The following is an 18,806-nucleotide window of genomic DNA, read 5'->3' as shown; positions in this document are numbered from 1 at the left end:
AGTCAATAAAAGTCATGTCTAGGGAATGTGTGTAGTTCCTGTACTGTCTGGGCCATGGGGAGTCAGAAGAAGCCATCTCTTTCCAGGAACACGGACATATTTGGGGGGGGGGAGGGGAGCAGAGAGGGAGAGCAGAGGACAAGGACCAGAGAGAAAAGGAGGATGGAGGATCTCCTTCTTTGCTGGCCTAAGCTTGGGAAATGCCAGCTAAAGTGATGCTCAAGATCTTCTAGCAGAGCCTGGAAGAGCACATGCCATGGAGTTGTGGGGAAGGGTCACTTTCTGCTCTTCTCTCCTTCTTCCCTGGGGTGTCTCACACTGATCAAGAATGGAGGTAAAGGAAGGGATCCAGAAGAGGCTGCAGAAGATAGGGAATGGCCCTAGATGGATGGAAGGGAAGGGGTGGAGGGGGATAACATAAAGTGATCCTAGTTCTCTGATCCTGGTGGTAAGGATGAGGATGTATATGGTGACAGCCTAAGAGAATGATGCATCCAATCTGGAGAGTCTAGCTTGAGGAGGGAGGAGAGCTCAATCTGTAAAGAGAGCAGCATATACAGGGACAAGAGCTACAGGCTGGGAGATAGAACACCTGCATGTCAGTGCCAACTCTGTTTCCCTTCCTCTCTCTAGACCTCAGTTTTCTCATCTCTTCAATGGGGATGATACTCAGGACCTACCTCACTAGGCTTGAGAGGAAAGCACTTGGTAAACCTTACTGGGCTTTAGAAATGTGAATATCCAAATGGGGAAACCAGAGAAAGGAGAAAGACTTGCCCAGTCACAGAGCCAGTCATGAGTATGTCTGAGATCCAGACTACTAAACTCCCAGAATAAGGTTCTTTTGTGCTGTGTCATGCTGGGTTTCAGGGGTGCAGAGGACCTCCATGGTTGTCTTCACCTCAGGAGACTGGGGGATATGTTCTTCTCATGTCCCTAGTCTCCCTCTTCTGAGCTCTCGTCCCTTATTACCAATTGCTTTTGGACATTTTGAGCTAGGTTCCCCATAGACATCTCAAACTTAACACAATTCCAAAACACAATTCATCTCGTCCCACAAAAAAAAAAAAAAAAAAGAACCTTCCTCCCCTCTTCCAGATATACCTATTTATGGGTGAAGGCATCACTACCTGTAAGCTGTAATCTGTTACCTGTAATTACTACCTGTAATTACTACTAGTAATCCAAGATCATCATCTCTATATCATCTTTGTCATCTCATTCCAATGCTACATATCCAACCTCTTGAAGTCTTGTTTCTACCTTTCCAACATCTCTCCTATATGTCCTCTGCTCTCCCTTCACCCAGCCACAAGCTTAGGTTAGACCCTCATCTGGACTATTGCAATAACTTTTCTATTTGGACTCTGCCTACAGTCTTTAATCCAATCTATGCTTTTTACTCCTATTTTTCTATTTTCCATTAGAAACAAATACAAACTCCTCTGGCATCTAAAGCCCTTCATAACTTGGCTCCAGCCAACTTCTGCAGCGTTGTTATAGCCTTGTTATACACACACACACACACACACACACACACACACACACCCCACCCCCCTCAATCATATCAATCAATATTGGGGTTCAGAAAATAATGAGAGACCTCTAGGTCCAAAGTTTCCTCCCTTCCAAACTGTCTTTTTTAGTTATTTCTCCCAAATTAATAATGAGATTAACAGCCTCTTTCCCACAAACAAACCAGGTTTTATTAAAGGGAATAAAATTTAGAACACAGGTGAAGTTAATAAAGCCAGGGACAATGAGAAAGGGAATAGGGGAAGAGAAAATGAATAAGCTCCCTGGCTCTAGCAAAGACTGACTCAAAACCCAAACTTGCTTCCAGCTCAGCTAGCTCAAAGATCTGGCCTTGCTTTCACAAACTCACCACCACCTGGGGTCTGTATTTTCAATGAGAGTCAGCTGTGCATTCTTTCTCTGGTTCGCTCTGAAGCTCTCTCACACAGCTCCTCTCTCCCCCCTTTTTTGCCTCTCCCACAGTAAGGGGAGGTTCTTAGCCATGCTTAGTCTCCAGTTGGTTCAACATACCCCTGGGCTGTTCCCATTATAATTTGGCCAGGCCCATGTGGGCATAGGGGACTACTAGAGGAGGCTTAGATACTTAGTTGTTCTTTTCTGTAATCCCTTCAAGTACACACCCATCTTCTCTTAGGCTTTTTTAAGATTACATCTTTTCAGTCTGACCATAATGAAGCAAAGATGGGGTGATGGAAATCCCAAATCACCATTTCTTACACTGATAAATTATAAGCTTCAGCAACAGTTTAGGCATTAAGCATTTATTAAAGTATATTAGAGGTTAGTAAAGAGAGAACACCTGTCTCTGAAAGAACAGGAAAACCTATCTACCCTAGAAGGGAGATCAGAGTTCTGCCTGGCCTGGTTCTGCCACCACCACAAGGTTCCAGCCACCAACTGAAAGAGAGAACAGCACTTTCTGTGTCCCCCGGAAGACATAGTCCTTACACACTGCTTCAAGCTGATTGGTTAAGGGTGGTCTCATGTTTTGTGAGGTAACTTCTGGATGCTGAATTGACCTTATAAAGGTCAACCCATGCTCTCTCAGCCGGGGGCCCCTGGTAATAATATTCTCACATTGCCAAGATCTTAGTTTTTAATATTAAGCTTCAGGTCAGCTTTTATACTCTCCTCTCTCACCCTCATCAAGAGGTTTCTTAATTCTTCATTCTATGCCATCAGAGTGGCATTCTCTGCATATCTGATAAGGTTGATAGTTCTGGCAATCTTTTTTTGTTTTTGTTTTTTTGTTTTTTGTTTTTTGCTTTTTTGCGGGGCAATGGGGGTTAAGTGACTTGCCCAGGGTCACACAGCTAGGAAGTGTCAAGTGTCTGAGGCCGGATTTGAACTCAGGTCCTCCTGACTCCAGGGCTGGTGCTTTATCCACTGCGCCACCTAGCTGCCCCCAGTTCTGGCAATCTTAATTCCAGTTTTTGATTCATCCAGCCTGGTATTTCACATGATATACTCTGCATATAAGTTAAATGAGGTAACAATATAAAGCCTTATCATACTCCTTTTCTAGTCTTAAACCAATTAGTTCTTCCCATATTTGGTTCTAACTGTTGCTTTTTGGCCTGCATATAGTTTCCTCAGGAGACAAGTAAAATAATCTGGTACTCCCATCTCTTTGAGGACTTTCCACATTTTGTTGTGATCCACACAGTCAAAGACTTGATTGTAGTCAATGAAGCAGAAATAAATGTTTTCTGGAACTCCTTGCTTTCTCCCTAATCCAGCAAATGTTGGCAATTTGGTCTCTAGTTCCTCTGCCTCTTTGAAAACCAGCCTGCTCTTCTGGTCATTCTCAGTTCACATATTGCTGAAGCCTATCTTACAGATTCTTAAGCATAATCTTGCTAGTGTGTGACATGAGTGCAATTATTTGGTAATTTGAACATTCCTTGGCATTACCCTTTTTTAGGATTGGGATATAAACTGATCTTTGTAATCCAATGGCCACTGTTGTGTTTTCCAAATTTGTTGGCATATTGAGTGCTGCACTTTTAACAGCATCATCTTGTAGAATTTTGAGTAGTGGTGGATAACAAGAGATTTGTTAACAATATAAGGAAGCTGAGTTCTGCTCCATTTCAAGTGATTACTATCTATGACACCATCAATGTCAGACCTTCCAGATATCTAGAATGGTGCCTCAGTAGAAAAGATTGCTTTTAAGGGGAAACCCAAATGGTGGTTCTAGAGACATATATAGGGTCACAAGATTGGCAAATCCTCGGGGACCACATCTGTAAGGAGATGAATTCTTTGGTCATTACTTGTATAAAACTTATTCCCCTGACCTCAGGATCAGACTGGCAAGACCTTCCTAATGTCCAGGTATACATCTCAGATGGCACCATCACCAAGAAACTCTGATATAACCATCATGATAAGAATGGATGCAACAGTACTGGAACCCTCAGAGGTGTCTGTGCCTTCGTGAAAGGCTAGATTCTGTAGCTAGACAGTTCAATATCTTGATTCCATAGTGCCTGCCCCACAGAAGTTTGGAGTGGGATAGCTTCTTCAGCACTACAGTTACTAATCCTGAACACATTAACAAGCAGGGTCCACAACTTCACTCAGAACAGCTACGAATGGTGAACCTATGGGAGTATGCCTGGTCCCAAGGATTCCCAGACACCTACAGATTTTTTGGCAATACTTTAGATAAAACAGACACAGGTGGGGAATGCATGCCTCCATGCCTTGCAAAAGCCACAGGCCTGGAGATCAAGCTCTGTGTGTTGACCAAACTGAAAGGGAATGCCACAGAATTGAAGAAGAAGACAGAAGAACAGAGTTATCTTGGTTTACTCTTTTTATTATTTTTTTTTTTTGGTGAGGCAACTGGGGTTAAGTGACTTGCCCAGGGTCACACAGCTAGGAAGTGTTAAGTGTCTGAGGCCAGACCCGAACTCAGGTCCTCCTGATTCCAGGGCCAGTGCTCTATCCACTGCACCACCTAGCTGCCCTGAGATGTTTTTAATGATCAAATAATTAAACTATGAAACTGTAAAGTGTCTATTATATAGTCTCAATTTTTAAACTGTTTTCATTATATATTAAATGTAACTTCTCATGACAAATATTTTTGCAGTTTTTATATAATAATTTTTTTTGTGAGGCAATTGGGGTTAAGTGACTTGCCCAGGGTCACACAGCTAGTAAGTGTTAAGTGTATGAGGCCGGATTTGAACTCAGATCCTTCTGACTCCAGGGCTGGTGCTCTATCCACTGCACCACCTAGCTGCCCCTAATAATACATTTTTAAAAAAATGTCAGAAGTTCTTAAGTTCAGAACAAACTGAGCCTTGAAAGGGAAGTTAAGAACAACTGAAAAAAGGTCGGTTTTTTAAAGCAATATTTGGAATAAAAGAATAAAAGAAAGAAAGTACATCCTGTTCCCCGCTTCCTGCATTCACAAACTAGGATTGGAATCCCTAAGGGTATCTTTGACTACTTTCCCTCAAGGTTTTAGAGATAACCATGAAAGCTTATGGTTTCTTACAAGGTTGCACATGAGCTTCCACCAGTATGCTACCCATGATCAATAAACTAGTTGAATACCATTCGATTTTAGAAAAAGGTTTTATTGAGAAGGCATGGTAAGAAGAATTGGTACAAAACATTCCCCCAGTTCTTGCCTCACACACACAAGATCCTTTGGATGAGTGAACTCAAGCTAAAGTATGATGGTAGTCAAGGACACATGTAGAGGGCACAGGTGGCAAGGAGGTAACTCAGCACCTTGCTCTGAGAGTGCTTTTCTCCCTTTATGGAGTCTTCATGTAGTTCCCCTGAGGTGGTTCTCTCTCTCTCTCTCTCTCTCTCTCTCTGGGAAATTATCCCCTGCTGCTGAGTTGAGCTGATCTTCTGCTGGACCAGTGGTCAGATGGACTTTCCAACAGGTCAATGCAGATTGCTGCTGTTTCCTTTTTTGACATGGTTACTAAACTGGTACATAACAGGAATGCTATGGATAGAGTGTATCTAGGGCAGGTTTTAGCAAGGCTTTGCTGATATAAAGTATCTCAGACTATTCTTGCAGTGAAGACAGAAATATGTGGACTAAAGGAAAATAGGATTACATGGATCAGAGCTGATTGGATGCTAGACTTAAAGAGTTGTTATTAATGGGTTAATGTCACAACAATAACAAATGGCATTTCTGTAGTGGTTTAATATTTGTAAACACTTTGTGTGTTATCTTCCCAACAACTCTCTTAGATAGGTACTATTATCAATCATTTTACAAATGAACAAACTGAGGCTTTTGAGGGGCTAAGTGATTTCTCCAGGATCATACAGCAAGTAAGGGTATATAAAGGGAGGGAAGGGTTCAACATCTATTAAACACCTACTTTGTGTCAGCCATAAGTACTGAGGCAGTATTTGAACCCAAATCTCCTGACTCCAAGTTTAGTTGTAAGGGCCAAATTTTAATTGGGCAGCTCACTGTATTATTGGGGTTCAGAAAATAATGAGAGACCTCTATGCCCCAAGCTTCCTCCCTTCCAAACTGCATTTTTTAGTTATTTCTCTCAGACTAATAAGAAAGGAGATTATTAGCCTCTTTTCTACAAACAAACCAGGTTTTATTAAAGGGAACAAAATTTACAACACAGGTGAAGTTAATAAAGCCAGGGACAACAAGGAAGAGAAAACAAATAAGCTCCCTGGCTCTAGCAAAGACTGACTCAAACCCCAAACTTGCTTGCTGATCCGCTAGCTCAAAGAGCTGGCTGGCCTCACTTCCATTCACCACCTGGGGTCTGTAGTTTTTCAATGAGAGTCAGCTGTACAGTCCCTCTCTGGTTCACTCTGCAGCTCTCTCACCCCAGAATGAATATTTCTTCCCTTCCTAGTTCCTCTCTCCCTCCCCAAAAAGGGAGGTCCCTCAAGCTGATTGGCCAAGAGTGGTCTCTTGCTGATGCCAGCAGTACAGTCACCCAGGGCTGGCCAGGTGTGGCCTCCATCCAATCATCCTCAAGCAGGTACCTAGTCAGTTTCTCATTCTCACCCAATTCAAACAACACTAAATCAGGTGGGGCCTCTGGGCATCTGCCAAATTCCATTATTTTATCACATAGTGAATAATGGTTTATTTTATTTTATTTTTTTTTAGTGAGGCAATTGGGATTAAGTGACTTGCCTAGGGTCACACAGCTACTAAGTGTTAAGTATCTGAGGCCGGATTTGAACTCAGGTACTCCTGACTCCAGGGCCGGTACTCTATCCACTGCACCATCTAGCTGCCCCATTTTATCACATAGTGATTGATCCACTAAATCACATGGCAAGGTAGGAAGTTTTTGTGAAGTACCTTAGAGGTCTGTGCTTAGTCCTATGCTATTTACTATTCTGATCTGTGACTTGGTGAGTCACAGATGGTGTGTCCAACAAATGTGCTGATACCACAAAGGTAGGAGGGGTTAATACACTGGAAGAGATTTGGCATGCAAAAAAGATCTTGACAGGCTACAAAATTAAACTTACCCTAATTAGAAGGAATTCAGTAGAGATAAATGTCAAGTCTTAGATTTGGGTTCAAGAAATCAACTTCTAAAACACAAGTTGGAGGAGGCAGGGTTAGACATTGGTTTGTCTGAAAAAGATCTGAGGGTTTTAGTGGACTACAAGCTCAATAGGAATCAATAGCATGATGTAACAGTCAAAAAAGCTAATGGGACTTTTGGATATATTCACAGAAACATAGTTTCCATGAATAAAATAAGGCAGCAAGAGTCTCTTGACTTTGCCCTCATCAGAATTCATCTGAAGGGTTGTGGTTGTTGTTTGTCTTTTGTTTTTGAAGAGAATAATGACATTTGGGGAAGGTGACATCATGACTTAAAAGTGCAATGGATCTAAGTGAAGGAGGGCTGTGCAGAGTCAGCAGCTTCACTCTCTCCTCCAGAGCCATCTGGTTCCAGTGGTGAGATATGCATCAGGATGATTGGAAATGGCCCCAGATGCAGTGGGAGAACTTGGTCTTTTTTTCATGGTTATGGTTCTGTGGCAATACCTCTTTCCATAAGGACATGTACATTTCTCCAGATTTATATGTTTTGACTCTTTTCAGAAGGAAAATGAACTTGAGGTGACTAAGTAGTCCAGAGACCTATTTTCAGATACTTAACCTTCTGGTACTACTCAAAGTTTGTAATCAACCAGTCCATCAGCAAACATGCATTAAATACACAATGAGCTAACAACACTAGCTAGACTTTATTACACGTTAAGGTTTGCAAAATGTTAGCTCATTTTATCAGGAGATAGACAAGAGTTTGCAAGTCCTGAAATGAGGAGTAGCCAACTAGGGCAGCAGGGCTGAACTGTGGGTCATAGCTGAGAGAAGAATGTATAAGAAGATTGAAAGGTAGGAAGGGAGCAACTTATGAAGGGATTTAAACATCAAGCAATACTTTTTAGTTGATTCTAGAGGTAACAGGAAGCCACTGGAACTTAGTGAGTAGGGGATGATATGATGCACCCTGTGCTTTAGGAATATGAAGAAGATGGATTGGAGTGGTGAGGGACTTGAGGCAAGGAGATCAAACAGCAGGCTATTTCAATAATCCCAACAAGAGGTGATGAGGGCCTGAACTAGGGTGGGAGTTCTGTGAGTAGAGAGAAGGGATCAGATTTGAGAACTATTTAGAAAATGGATATGTAAGCCAGGCTTGTTTGGCTATGCTCCAAAGACCCCTTAGGACACCTTCAAGTTAGGCACTGACTGATTAAATATGCTAGAATTTCCCTTTTCCAAAGAGGAACTAGATAATGGAGTTACATAACAACTAGTCAATCAGGAGTACTTCCACTGCCCAGGGTTGCTTGAAATTCCAGTGATCCTAGGGGCAGCTAGGTGGCGCAGTGGATAGAGCACCAGCCCTGGAGTCAGGAGGACCTGAGTTCAAATCCGGGATCAGACACTTGACACTTACTAGCTGTGTGACCTTGGGCAAGTCACTTAACCCCAATTGCCTCACCAAAAACAACAACAAAAAAGAAATGCCAGTGATCCTTTGCAAACTAAACTTTAGCTGAACTCAGAGATGCCTGCAACTGCTGAAACCTGTCTTGACCAGCTCAGAGAGTAAAGTAGACATTCAAATGTGCTCTTAAGTGTGAGAATTGGGGTAGAATAAAACTTAATATCAGACTACTATTTTTAAAAATATTTGGCAGTGAATTGACTGAAAATAGTGGATTCTATAATATTTAATGTTTGGATTGAATAGCCCTTGTGTAAAATATATTGAAATTATAAATTGAGGTAATCTTATTAATAACAGGTTTGTTGGAAGTTTCAGATATATACTACTGTTTATGGTACGGTTATGTTTTTAAAAATTTTATATTATAAAATTGGTCAAGTTTTGTATCAGTTATGTTGGGCAACTTTTTATAAGTTGAATGTTATTAGATTATGAACTGAATTGTTAAAATAGGTAAAAATATTGTTTAAAACCAGTTATGTTATTTCGATCATACATGCTAACTCTGTTTTATAATGTTTTGTAACTGCAATTAGGAAACTGGATATATTTACCTTTGCCTGTAGTTAAGAAGTTACCACTAAAAACTTTTGAAAGTTGTAACATTGTTAATTAAGTTGTTTGGAGTTGTTGTCATGTTAAAACCTAAATTGGTAATTGATTGCTACATGTAAAAAGGAGGGAATGAGGTAAAAACCTTATCCAGATAGGTTCTGTTGATTCAGAATATTCCACCTTGGGCCGGCAGAGACACCAGTCCCTCCTCTGGGGTCCCTGTTGATTCTCCTTATTTTGTAAACTTGTCAGGTTCTTGGAAACCTTTGTGGTCATGTCAATAGCCCTGGAAAAAGAACTTATTTGGACTACGTAGTTCCTGAATAGTGAAAGTGACGTACTGAGAATTTACAAGCTTATGTATAATATAAAAGTGATTTCTAATGATTGATCTTTATACCAGGATGAGTTTAAATTTGAGAAGAACAGAAGAAAAACAAGTGAGGAATCTTAAATGAAATCTCTTATGTGTGTGTGAGTCCTGGTAAACTTTTATTGCTTACTGAAACTCCACAAGAGTAAAAATAACTGTATTTAGCCCTAAGCTATGATTAGTGAAACTTGCCATTTGAGGTAAAAGCTCTTGGGACTGTAACTGATATTGTTTTGAGTTTTGAATTGATGTATAGTTGTGTGATGTATCATTAAGTCAGTAATGCACCATTTGAGAGAAATGCCACAAGCTACTTAGTGGGAATGTAATTCTGAATTGTTATGAGTAGAAATTTGTATCTGGGGAAAAGCCTAGAGGACAACCTTGGCATAACCTAAGGTAGGATCTTCCTAGCTCAGTTTGGGGAAACTGAGCCAGGAGAAATCTACCTCAACTCTTACCAAAGTCATTCTCCCAGCCTTCCCATGATAGTCCATCACCATTCATGATGTGACATTATGGCTGCTTATTGGCTCAGGAGTAATGTCCTACAATGACACTACCAATTAATGTCATAAATAGTGCCATAATGTCTTAAATAGCAAACTCGAACAATCAGCACTTCAAGTGAATCAACTTAATATATCCTAGGTAGCAAGCATTAACTATACTTGTACTCATGTTAAATTGACACTTTCCATCCCTGAGTTAACACTACACAAATGAATCTGCCTTGAGATGCTCAATAATAAACAACAAAAGAGTTGGAATAAGCATAATTAATCCCAAACTGCATACAGAGAACAGACTAGGGGCGGCTGGAGTCAGGAGTACCTGAGTTCAAATCCGGCTTCAGACACTTAACACTTACTAGCTGTGTGACCCTGGGCAAGTCACTTAACCCCAATTGCCTCACTAAAAAAACCCAAAAAAACCAAAAACAGAGAACAGACTAGAAAATATTTCACATAATACCATATAGTAAAACAGGTTCAGGTATTAACCATCTAAGCATCAACATAGGATATCGCCCTCAGAATTCCTTTAAACAATGGGAACATCTTAACTAGTTTGCATGTGTTTCTACACATGTTCTAATTTCAAATAATAATCATAGGTAGATAGACTCCTATTTCCTATTAAAGTGATATAAGGCAATTCATAAGTTCCCAGTGAACACTAATATATCTTATACATATCAAATTCAGTCACTAATTTAACTATTGCTTAAAACAGCAAGATCTTTCTCACAGCTTAGTGCAGTAATGTAAATGCTCTAGTGTTAATTTAATAACCAATTGATTCAGTATTGCAATAACAAACTTCCACTTTGTCTACCTCGTAGTGCCAGGGGGAGAGATGGCCTGAGAGATCCTGAGCCACCCCTCACCCAATCTCCCTCAGCCACCACTAGTGGGGATAGTCCTCCCCCAATTAAACCATTATTTCACTCCAATCGGATTTGTATGCAAGAGAGTGCAGTTCTCCAAAGAGAAATTCCTAAGAACCCCAATACCAAACCCCCATAACATTTTGCTCCATACTTTACGCAGAAAATCATTTATACAACACTCACCCTATGCTAAGCACTTTACAATCATAGGATCCTCACAACCCTGGGAGGTAAGCTTTATTACAGGAAAGTAAACTTACTAGTAGATTTCTTAATGCCAAATCTTCTTACTTTACCATAATAATCCTGATAGACAAGAACACATTCAGACTGTGTTATTTCTTTTAGGGCAGATTTTGGTTTAGATCAAATCAACTACAGATTTAGAATACCCAATGGTAACATACCCTGCAAAATATCATCACAACAATACCCCTGCAAAAATCCACCTCCTCCTCTTCTCCAAGGAGGCAGGACCTCCCATTCCACCCTCAAAATCCATCAGACACGTCATTGGCCTTCTCTCCTCCCCACAGCAGCCCCTTGGTCCCAAGGCTTTGCAACTCGAAGGCAAAGAATCCAGTTGAATCCTGAAAGGGTGTGGCCTGCTTCAACCTGGACAGCATGAACAGACACTTCGGACTGCACATCCTATAATCTACCTCCATACCATTTCTAGTCCCCTATGCCTTAAATCCTGTCTATGAAGAAAAGGGAGGGGGGTGGCTAGGTGGCACAGTAGCATTTGCACTGCGCTTTGGAAATATTATTACAAATGATAGCTAGCGGGGGAAGCTAGGTGGGTGGCACAGTGGATAAAGCACCAGCCCTGGAGTCAGGAGGACCTGAGTTCCAATCTGGCCTCAGACACTTGACACTTACTAGCTGTGTGACCCTGGGCAAGTCACTTAACCCCCATTGCCCCGAAAAAAAAAAGGGAGGGAGAAACTGTTAAACTCGAGTAAGAACTTATTTCCTCTCCATATCCATTTTGCCTATAGAGGTCAAGCCTTCTCTCTGTCCTGAACCTCTTAAATACTAAGTGAGAACAGGATACATGGAGATACCTAAAGTACTATCTCCAGATCCCACACCCCAGCCCCAGCTCTTGCCGCCTCGAGGACTGAGAATCCTTCCCATTCTATCTACAATTGGTGAAACTTATCCGCCCTTCACCAGCCGGAAACCAAAGACAGAATTTGAAAGTCCTTTCAGAGTAGAAGGGGCACAGTCATTTCTCTCTGCTACCCACTTTCAGCTGCCAGGAAGCAACATCTCTATAAGGGGAACACAGCAGGTTCTCCCCTGCCAACCAAGAGGGCTAAGAAATGGCCGGGGGCTATCATGCTGCCTTCTACTGAGCAGAACCCCAGGCTCACATTGGATCTGTCACTTACCTCCACAGGACTCTCCCAGACCACCTCCTTAAGAGTCAATGGGGGGCAGGGCGCAGCTAGGTGGCACAGTGGATAAAGCACTGGCCCTGGATTCAGGAGTACCTGAGTTCCAATTCGGCCTCAGACACTTGACACTTACTAGCTGTGTGACCTTGGGCAAGTCACTTACCCCTCGTTGCCCTGCAAAAAAAAAAAAAAAAAAGAATCAGTGGGAGTCAAGCTATGGCTAGAAGGAGGCAGGGAGAATAGGCATCCTCCAGGTCCCAGAAAAGGCACTGAGCTCCAAGCACCAAGCTGGACCCCCTGCAGAGGGATGGAGAGGGAAGAGGAGAACCCAGTAAGCCTTCATGATGAAGGCCTCACTCCTATACTCTCTTCTGTGGCCTTGTCAGTGCCAGCTGAAAGCTAGGCTTCACCAGCTGTGGGCCATTTGCTCCACCCTTCTGCTCCTGGGCATCTCACCCCCAAAGCTGGAGCCAAACCCACTCTCAACTAATAGCATTTGCTTGCTCAGGGCCTGATTCTCTTCATCTGGGGCTTCAGAGAAAAGGGGCAGCCTGAAGTGTGAGGGATGGAAGACGGGCTGCCAGAGGGGCTCCTCTCCATGGAGAGGTGTGACTCCATCTCTTTCCTGAGCCCTTCCCTCATGACACCTTAACCACTCTATATTAGGCCAGTGACTATGCTCAGTCAGGCCCCTGGGACGCTGCCCCACACACTGGCTTTGGCTCTGCATAACTCAACCTTCACTAGGCTCTAAAAGCATCTTCCTACTGCCTTCTCAACATCTCCCTCTCTCCCCACCCTTGGCACTTGCCCACTTCACAGAAAACCAATACCACAATCAATTAAATCCATCCATATCCCAACAATGTCTCCAACACAATGAACCACTAAACTGCTGGGCACTTCTCCCTTCCATATCACAAATCACCTGAGGTAACCAGCTTAAAAACGATAGAGCATCACAATAATCAACTTCACCCACAATGAGACCAGAATTGATTCAACTACACCTGAATCTATTCTCCAAATGACATCCCATAGAACCTTAATTGACAATTTCATTCTAGTACCAATTCGGCCAAGAACCATCCACTCCAAGCATTTCATCTTTTAACAGATTTTACTTGATTTTAGTTTGTATGAATCCCCAAATTTCTTAACTAGAGGGCCAAATCAAATTCACTGACCTTTTTGGATGATTTCCTTTCTTTTGTTGGCTTATTCAGTTTTCTAATTAGTTTGCAAAACCATGCTAGATCAGGGAATTTCTTTCTGCCCCTCCCCCACTTCCTCAATCTGGCCACAGCATGGGCTTCTAAATTCCAAGCAGAAACTTACATTTTGGCAGAAACTTGAGCATGTAAGACAATTTTCAAAACACACATGAGACACAGATGGACACTCCCGGGCAATTTATATTCCCTTGAAACTTCCTTTCTCAGTCCTTTCTCCTCCTTGGAACACCAAGCTACATTTCACAAAGAAATCACATGAAAATTCCATAACTTCATCTCACTTCTTGATTTTTTTTATCTTTTCTTTGTAATTTCTAACTTTTAACAAAAAGCAAATCACTTTACTGAGCACCTGGTTAGATTTTTTTCCCTGAGGCAATTGGGGTTAAGTGACTTGCCCAAGGTCACACAGCTAGTTAAATGTCAAGTGTCTGAGGTCACATTTGAACTCAGGTCCTCCTGAATCCAGGGCTGGTGCTCTATCCACTGTGCCACCTAGCTTCCCCCATCTGGTTAGATCTTAAAGCCTTAATATACAGCTGAGGATCTTCTAAGAGGTTCTTACTATGCCCAGCTAAACCAGATAACCTGAAACTTGCATGCCTCAACCTTTCATCCTGAGATGATCCCAGCCTCAACCAGCAGCTCCATGATGGTGCCCAATGTACTCAAGAGCCCCTTGATGGGCACAGACCCCCCCCCAGAGTATTATATCCAAATTCAAAACTCATTCATCACAAAATATTTTATCCCATTTCAATCACTTTCCGGTTCTTCCCAGACAATCGCTTACAAATACTTAAAGCACAGAACACATTTTTCCTTTCAGTTTTTCTTTTTTCACTGTCAGTACAAACAGTGTTCAATTTATTTCTACTCACTTCCCTAAGAATGGGCTTGTTCTTTTAGGGATTTCTTTTTGTTGTTGTTGTTGTTGTTTGTTTGTTTGTTTTTTGCGGGGCAATTGGGTTTAAGTGATTTGCCCAGGGTCACACAGCTAGTAAGTGTCAAGTGTCTGAGGCTGGATTTGAATAGGGATTTCTTAAAAGGCTACTCTTACTCAGTTCCTTCAGCACTGTCCTTGGTGACTTTTCTAATTTGGGGGGGGGGTCCTTATAAACCACCCAGACTACAGACTCAAAACACTTAGCTATAATCTAAAAGCTTTCAGGCTTAAAACTAGCCTACAGACTCAAACTGCTTGGCCCCGTCAAACTGTTTTGCCTCCATCTCTCCCAGCTCTCTTAACCACCCAGGAAGCACTCAACAGCTCTTTCCTCCCAAGGGATCTGCACACACAGACTTATGTGGCTTGATCCCCTGATCTGATAAATTCTTACCTCTTGAGCTCACTTAATCCAACCACATTTGCAACATCTCCTACTGCTGGAGTTCCTTCTCTAAACCACCCAACCTCTGAGCTCCAGTCCTCTGTGTGATCACTGATAATAGTTCAGCAAGACATCTTGTAGAAAGAGTGCTGGGACCCAGAGGCTAGAAGCTCCTTTCAGAGCACAATATCATAAAAAAAATCTTGGCAGGACCTCCAAATTGTGAGGAATATCACTCCTCCAATAACTTCTGGAACTCAGAAGTTCATTTGTTGTCATTCTCGCGAGAATGGGCCACCTCATGTGCAGCTGGTGGGTGACCAAAAATGGAGGCTTGCAGGCAGGTTTTTATCTCCTCTCATCCCTAATGAGAAATAGTCCCTCCTTTTTTCAAGGTATAAAGTTGCTATCTAGCTCTACTGTCTAAAATATTTTCCCCAACCTCCATGCCTGACCCTGCTAGCTACTGTCCCATCTCTCTCTCTCTCTCTTTTGGGGGATAGTGAGGATTAAGTGACTTGCCCAGGGTCACACATCTAGTAAGTGTCAAGTGTCTGAGGCTGGATTTGAATTCAGGTCCTCCTGAATCCAGGGCCGGTGCTCTATCCACTGCACCACCTAGCTGCCCCTAGAGTTAGACTTTTAAGCATTTATTAAGGAGAATAAGAATTTGGTGAAGAGAGAGAGAAAGAGGCCTAGATTCATCTATCTATCAAAGGGAGAGCACATTTAGCTCCACTCTCCATGACAGTCCAGATGAAAGAGCATGAGAGAGCTAGCCTCTCCCCTTCTTCTTCCCACCAACAAACATCACTTCCTGACACCAAAGAAAAGCTGCATGGCTTGCCCTCAGATGCCTTTCTCCTCATGGCGGAGCTCTCCTACAGTAAAGTCTCCAGCAGGTGGCATCATTCTAATCATTACAGTCCCCGCTTTGTTTCTTCAAGAAACACATAGTGTTTCCTTGACAAAACAGTAAAAAACAACAGAATATAATACCCTATGCTAACAAACAATGTTAATAACAATATAGAAAAGGGAGGAAGGGGAAATTTTGTCCAGAGAGGTGGTCCCTCATGAACCAGCGCTTTGACACTGGCCTGCAGAGGGAGGCCCTCTGCAGAGAATACATATTACAAATGGTGTATATAATAATAGAAGGGAAAAAACAAGAAAACAAAACTGTTCATTTGAAGTCTTTGAAAATCTTGTCTCAGATGATTCTTGGGATGTCCTCTGGGTATAGTCGTGGAATGGAATTTTTTTTTCAGGGGTTGATGTGTGGATGCTGGTAATCAGCCAGGTAAATTTCCTACAAAATTGAGCTTAACACAACTTTAAAATAGCTTTGTCAATAATCAAATTAAACAATGAGAGTTCTTAAAAACATGTCTAAGGGAATTCAGAATCTTAGTTGTTACACTTGAAACATATAATAAAACGAAAATCAAAACATTCTCTAAAACTTAATATTACGACAATAATTTTTATCTTTGTTTCATCACCTTTTGCATCATCTGCCTAATTATACTCATGCCATTATGAGAAATTTAAAAATCTAATATAATTGGTAACAGATGTCAAGGCCAAATCCAACACTGTATTTATCATGATACCTGAGATAATTATGGGGGCTACCATAAAAGAACAGAGAAATGATGGGATATGAGCATTCCCACACTTTTATACTACCCATGCAGTATGCCAGGCTTAAAATAGGTGGATGGGATATACGTCCATGCCACCAAACATATTGGAAGAAACTGAGTCAGACTTAATCAGATGCATGGGATTGAAACGTCCATGGCATCAGGCATATAAGAGGGGGCATAGAAGCCAGGTGTAGAATGAGATGGGTGGGATGAAAACTTCCAGTCATCTCTACAATATTGTGGGGAAAAGTTCAACCAAGAGAAACCAACCTCAATGTTTGTCAAAAGCTGTTCCATTGGCCGTACCTTGACTTCATGCATGTCTCCCCTCATGTGACAGTTCAATATCTGCTCTTGCATGTATTCCTCTTGTGATCAGATGGAATCCTGGCCAACTGGTGTCTGATAACTTAGAATGAAGGCAATTAATGTCTCAAATGATAAGTTCCCAAAATCCAGGTCTCATATGGATTTAAAAATTGAGGATAATAATGATTGCAAAAAATGTGAATGTACCTTGATTCAGAATATAATATACAATTATGCAATAATTTCAAATACCTTTTTTAAAGTATACAATTACTTTTGTGAAAAATTGGAACATATTTAAATACAAGTTAAAACACAATATAATCTTAAAGAGAACTTTTTTGTTTGTTTGTTTGGGTTTTTTTTGCAGGGCAATGGGGGTTAAGTGACTTGCCCAGGGTCACACAGCTAGTAAGTGTCAAGTGTCTGAGGCTGGATTTGAACTCAGGTACTCCTGAATCCAGGGCCAGTGCTTTATCCACTGTACCACCTAGCCACCCCTGAGAACTTTTTTTTGAAAAAAGAAAACTTTCACAAATGTTCCCCTCTTTTTAAAAAATATGCTTATCAAAAATAATACTTCTAGAATCAATTTACACTTGCCATGGCAACCAATTTGCCAGGGAAATGCTTTATAGAGTTTGATCAAATAATCTAATCAGTTGAGAGAAAAAATATAACAAAAACAAACAACTCAGAATATGGGAGCACAATACTCCCAGAATTAACATTGTATTATGAAATCAAAACCATCTTGCGTTGTTTTAAAATAGAGATAAACAAATACAACAAAATACACATGGAAGAATTAAAAACAATGAAATTCAAACTAGGGAAATCTAAATGAATATGAACTTAACATTAATAAGAGTATTACAAAATATAAACTTGATCACATGACTATAAAAAGGTTTTACAAATATTCCCCCCCCCTTTTTTTTGGCTAAGTATAAAATACAATCTTAAAAACACAAAAATCTCTATGAAAGTAAACCCATACTGTTAATTTCAAAATGTAGATGTAATAGCATAGAAATCCTATGTAACCTCTGAACTGACATTATTTTTCTGAGTGAATTTAGAACACTTTTGATTCAGATATCTAAAATTTGCAATACTCATATCAATACTTTGCTGCTTCCTTCTACATTTCTACAAAATATGTACCCCTCTATGGCAAAAGAAGTGGAGTCTTGAACTATGATGATGAGGCTTGTCTTGTACATCTGTATTCAGCTTAAGTTGCTCTTGTTTTTTAACCCTCTATTTTCTCTGTCCATCCTTTCATAATATAAATGCTTTATAAGGTTACTAATTAACAACAAAAGCAGATTAACAAAATTATGAACAAAAAGGGCATATATGGGATTTAAAGGGTTTTCTAAGGTTGGTTTGGGAGAACCATAGCAGGTCGAGTCAGAATCACAGCTTAGGGGCAGGCTGTTTGCTGGAAACTGTAATGATTGGAATGACGCTACCTGCTGGATACTTACTGTAGCAAAGCTCCACCATGAGGAGAAGGACTCTCAGGGCAAGCCATGTGTTCAAGGTCCTTAGCATCAGGAAGCAACGTTTGCTCATCAGTACTGTCTATCAAGGTTACCAGCCAATCAACTTGAGGAGCCTCCCATTTCTGGGAGGAACACATGAAGTAGAAAGTGGATGCTGGGGGAAGAGTTCTGTCTCTTTTGGTTCCTGACTTCGCCATGGTGGGTTGGATGATAGGGTCTCTTAGAAATAGTTAGATTTTTACCTTTCTCTCTGATCCTAATGCTCTTTAATAAATACTTAAACATTTAAATACTCTTACTAAAGCTTATAATTTGTTGGTGACCACTCATTAGATTTTAGATAGTTTAGCTAGAATTTTAGCCCCTTACAAAATGCAGGTAGAGAAAGATGTACATGTGCAAGATCAGGACCTGAGAAAAATCTCTTGACTTCCCTGGTGGGAGGATCAAGGGGCCTGGCCATGGGAGGAGTAGGAGGTGGTGCCAGAGGAGGGGGAGGAG

The sequence above is a fragment of the Dromiciops gliroides genome, chromosome 3 (genome assembly GCF_019393635.1).
Source record: "Dromiciops gliroides isolate mDroGli1 chromosome 3, mDroGli1.pri, whole genome shotgun sequence".
Lineage (NCBI taxonomy): Eukaryota > Metazoa > Chordata > Mammalia > Microbiotheria > Microbiotheriidae > Dromiciops > Dromiciops gliroides.
The sequence above is the reverse complement of the archived record's forward strand: the minus strand, read 5'-3'. Positions refer to the sequence as shown.